This window comes from Drosophila arizonae, chromosome X (genome assembly GCF_054131065.1).
Source record: "Drosophila arizonae isolate 15081-1271.41 chromosome X, UAZ_ARI_1.0, whole genome shotgun sequence".
Taxonomy (NCBI): domain Eukaryota; kingdom Metazoa; phylum Arthropoda; class Insecta; order Diptera; family Drosophilidae; genus Drosophila; species Drosophila arizonae.
The window spans coordinates 16651900-16657087 of record NC_142927.1 but is presented as its reverse complement, the minus strand read 5'-3'; the positions used below and the strand labels follow the sequence as shown (position 1 = coordinate 16657087).

The 5188-nt window shown below is 41.4% G+C and overlaps 1 long non-coding RNA gene across 1 annotated transcript; it reads left to right on the top strand.

The window, feature by feature from the left end:
- Nucleotides 1-840: 840 nt before the first annotated feature.
- LOC149267953 (uncharacterized) lies at nucleotides 841-2389 on the top strand. The gene is made up of 2 exons (XR_016271124.1): nucleotides 841-1719; nucleotides 1806-2389. It is a non-coding gene; the product is annotated as an uncharacterized LOC149267953 (long non-coding RNA).
- The last annotated feature ends 2799 nt before the right edge of the window (nucleotides 2390-5188 follow it).

Sequence of the window (5188 nt, the reverse complement as noted above, 5' to 3'; positions counted from 1 at the left end):
AGCTCCCTAATAAGCGCACTGCACATCATTAGTTATTAATTAGTGAGGCCAGGCCAGGTGGTGGATGGCATCTGGGTGGCAGGTGGCAAGTGGCAGGTGGTGCGCCGCAGCCATTGTTGGACGCATTGAACTACACGAATGGCCGTTGGCAACAAGTGCAGCGCAGCATTGTGAATTATTAGCGACGGAACTAATTGAAAAACTCTGTTAGTTAAAAAGCCACAACGTTACGTAATTACGTCATTATTAGCCTACCTGCCCGCCTACCGTCCACCTGTCTGCCGAGCTGTCTGGGTGTCCTTTGCCATAGCCAAGCCAGAGTGGAGCTTCGTGTTTTTGATTGAATGTTATTCCATTATTCCAGATCAATCAATCGATGTCAGAAATATTATATACAATTATACAGTATATTATTACATTATATTATATTATATTATATTATATTAGTTTTAATCAGATCAGGAAATCCAATTGAGGCTTAGTTGTGGCTAGTGATGGCACGATTAATCATGCGATACACAATAATCGATTATTTGGCGATTTAATCACATCGCAAAATGGACTGCGGTTAATTGCAATCATAATCGATTATTTCAAGACTTCATCGCTTCGGTCTCTGGAGCATTTTAGCGGCAAAGCTTCATTATAGATTTGATAAATAAATAAAAACATATCATACAAAATTTGAAGAAAAAATCATTTGAATAATGACCAATCGACTATTTTTTGTCGATCAATTGAAATGAATAATCGCGTAGCTTAATTGAATCATGTGAGTCAATAATCGATTCATAACCCTTTTTTGGCATCACTGTCCGCATGATCAAGTCTCCAGCTATGCTTACAATTTCTATCTACAGTGAAGCACCAGCTGGGTGTGCATCACTTGGTAGCTGATCTGATATCTGATAGATACAAAAAACATTTGAGCTACTTCCAGGGCCGAATCAGCAGAGCTGGAGTTGCCTGGGCTCCTCATGTTGGTGGGAGTCTCTTAAAAGTCTTCTATATATATATAAGTCTTCTATATCTATAAATCTATATATATAAAAGAAAGTTGTGTAAAAGTGAAGACTGCTTATAACTTGATTTGGGCTGAACCAATTTTCATGGTTTTTGATTTGTTGGATTTGTCTCCGCAACGAGTTTAGTATAGGGTCTTAAAAATACTGAAAAAATTTGCCGAATACTTGAAAAACGCGGTTTTTTCCCCAAATGTTCAAATTTTTTTTATACCCAGTAGGCTTGGTAACAGTGACAGTTTTGACAATAGTGTAGAAGTAAATAAACAAATGTAGTCAGTCAGTCTACGGTCTCCTGACCTCGAGCAGACCTGACTATTCAAAAAAAAAAAAAAAAAAAAAATTTTCAAATCAAAAGGAAAAATATTTCAAATCAAAAATCTGCAAAAAATCAAAAGATTAAAACCTGACTGTTCAAAAAATAAATAAAAAATTAAAAATTCGAAATTAAAAAAAAAAAAGGTAATTATTAAAAAGTGTATTTTTGGCTTTTTATATTTTCGGACTTTTAAACTTTATAAATATTTCAAATCAAAAATCTGCAAAAATTAAAAAAAAAAATCAAAAGATTAAAACCTAACAATCAAAAATAAATAAAAAATTCAAAATTCAAAATTCGAAATTAAAAAAAAAAAAGTTAATTATTAAAAATTGTATTTTTGGACTTTTACAAAAGCTAAATATCTCGAAAGTTCAGGTATTTGTTTGTCTCAAACATAAATTTGTGTAAATTATTTATATTTATATTTCTCGATTGTTTTATATGGTTTTGTGCGAGGGCAGTATTACTATTAATAAAAATGCCGCGTCCTAGAAGATCTAATCTTTCCCGGCGGACCCATAATGCAATTAGGCTACGGAATAGCGCGAGTCAATTATCTGACGAAGAGCGAGAAATCGCCCGAGAAAGGCTCCGCGTTAGTACCCAGCAAAGAAGGGCCTTAATTCGTGCTTCTCAAAGAGAGGCAGCCCGTGAAATGCCAATAAGAAATGTTTCAAGGATTGATTTGAATCGAGCAGCGTTTCGATATGATTGCACCATTGATTACAGCTTGAATCGTTTAGTTTGCATTGGTCCAATGGACGTTGTTTGCCAACATTGTGGCGCATTGAAGTTTGCTGGTGAAACGCCCGGTTTGTGCTGCCTTAGTGGTAAAGTGACATTGCCATTGACTATTTGTGGCCTCAATCTAGAAAATGCGTGTTTTTCTCATGGTCAATTCTACGTGGCATGCTCACGTGTTGGCAAACCATCCGCATTATTCGTTCTTGCACCTGACCAAAAAACGAAGAATGTCGTTTACCACAAGGTGCTTGAATGAAAATCCGATTAATAAATTAATTAGATTGTATCCCAACCTGAACAACATAGCTTTCAACAATTTTTTACCTAGAAATAATATAGAGGGCAATGCAACGTTTGCCGGGCCAGCTAGTATATATATAAAATTCGAGTAGGTGGCAGGAAAATATAATCACTACAGATAATTCAAACCAGGGCCTCGTTAAGGTTTAATACGGCCCTGACTACGACGTATCATTAGCGTAAAATGAGATACAAATAGGAAATGGATGAGGAGTAAGCTGTTCAAATAAACTATAAATACATATATAATATGTCATATACATATAGAAATATATTTTATTATCATATCACTTAAAAATTTCCTTTTGATATGAAACCCAAGAAGAAAGTAAAAATTAATAATAATAAAAAAGAGCTCTTACTACATGTAGGTAATTATATACATATATACAATATATACCCATAGGTATAAATATATAAATATATATAAATATAGATAACTGTAAAGTTAGATACGCAGATAAAGATAGATGCTCAGATAAATTAATAATAATTATATATAAATATCTATAGTTCGTTTTACTCCTTCCAGAATTGAAATAGCTGTTGGAGCATCTCTGCTGGCACCGTTGTCCAACACTAGATGTGGCCATTCTGCAACACTAATGACGACTTCTGATCGGGGTCGAGTGCCGCCAGCTGCTTGCGTGACGTAATGGCAACTGCGTTACGTAAGTGGCAGCGTTAATTGCCATTACGTCTGCAGCGCGCTGCCGCAGCAGATGGCTGGCCATGCCCCCACACGTTGAAGCTGCCGCCCCCTGCTCGGCTGCAGCGAGTACAGCTGGCTTTATGGGTGGACATTTTTGCAGCTTTTTATATGTCAAGTCAAGTTATAATGACCTTTTGTCCCTTGCACAACAACAACAACAGCAACAACAACAATTGCAACAACTGAGTCAAGTTCCTGGCAAGAGGTGGGCAACAGGAGTCGCTGCTGCTCCTGCTGCTGCTGCTGCTGCTCCTGCTGCTGCTGCTGCTGCTTCTGCTCCTGCTGCTGCTGTTCCTGCTGCTCCTGCTGCTGCTCCTGCTGCTGCTCCTGCTGCTGCTGCTGCTGCTGCAGCTTAGCACATTATTTTCTATGAGTGAACGAATCCAAATCCACAAGCGGTCCCCAGACGTGCCACGGCGGGGTGCGGGGTGCGGGGTGCGGGGTGCGCGGCTGGCCACAGTCAGCTGTCGGCGGTGCCGGTGGTGCTGGTGGTGGGCATGCCCATTGTCAGAGTGCCAGTCCGAGTGCCCCACCTTTGGCGACGACCACTGCCTCAGCTTTAACTTGTGCCTGGGCCATTTCCATGCTGCAACTGTCGCATATTGAAACGTTAATCGCATTCGCATTCGCATTCGCTTTGGATTCGGATTCGGATTCTCGTTCGCTTTTGCTTTTGCTTTTGCTTTTAGTTTGGCTTTGCAGCAGCGACGTGGCTCGTTGGCTTCTGGACAACGGCAGCTGGAGGCCAAAGGCCGTCATAGTTTCGCCTCACAGCTGGACGCCAGTTGGCATCCTCCTGCTCGCCCTGCTCCTCCTTCGACTCGGCGTCCGTCTCGTCCTGCAATGCAATCCACCCAAACAAGTTCGCCGACAACGTTTGCGATGATTACTTTTGGTGGTTGTTGACTGCGGCTCCCCCTCCAGCCCGTCCACGCCGTCCATGCCACCCACCCCGCCCAGCCCTCGGCCAACGCCTCTTAACCGCCAGACCGTTTTGGCCCATTGCAACGCCCCTTTGTTGTACGTGTGGCAAGTGGAGTGCGGTATGTGGCAAGCGGCAGGAGGCGGCGGCATGCGGTGTGCAGCAGGCGGTGTGCGGCGTGTGGTCAATGACATTTGCTGGAAGGCAGCATCAAAAAAAAGAAAAAAATAAAAAAAAAAAAAAAAAAAAAAACAGCAGAAGAAGAAGAGCAAAAGAAAATCAATGCAGTGACAACTTTTCTCTTTAGTTCAAGATCCAGATGGCGGCATGGAATAAAAGTGACACTGAGATTAGAAATGGAGCTGGAAACTGGAAGCTCAACTGGAAAGGAAGCTGTAACTGAAAGGGTAAGGGAAGAGCAGCTGGAAGAGAGATTGGTAGATCTGCTGCAACAGAGACAGAGAAGTGTAGCAAGAAACTGGAAAGACAATTGAAACTGGAAAGGAAACTGGAAAGAAAACTGGAAAGGAAACTGGAAAGGAAACTGGAAAGAAACCCGAAGAATGGAACGAAAGCGGAAGAAGTGTAAGGGGAACCCGAGAAAGCAATAGAAACTGGAAAGGAAACTGGAAAGAAACCCGAAGAATGGAACGTAAGGGGAAGGAGTGTAAGGGGAACCTGAGAAAGCAATAGAAACTGGAAAGGAAACTGGAAAGGAAACTGGAAAGAAACCCGAAGGATGGAACGAAAGCGGAAGAAGTGTAAGGGGAACCCGAGAAAGCAATAGAAACTGAAAAGGAAACTGGAAAGAAAACTGGAAAGGAAACTGGTAAGAAACCCGAAGGATGGAACGAAAGCGGAAGAAGTGTAAGGGGAACCCGAGAAAGCAATAGAAACTGGAAAGGAAACTGGAAAGGAAACTGGAAAGAAAGCTGGAAAGGAAACTGGAAAGAAACCCGAAGAATGGAACGTAAGGAGAAGGGGTGTAAGAAGGAACTGGAAAGGCAATTGAAACAGGACAGGAAACTGGAGCATGGAGGGATTGGGGAAGAGAACTGAAAAGGAAAGCGGAGTGCTTTAACTAATGGAACAGAAACTAGCAGATGAACGGGAATGATAACTGGAATGGCTTCTAAAAGAGGAACTGCAAGAGGAGATAGCCAGAA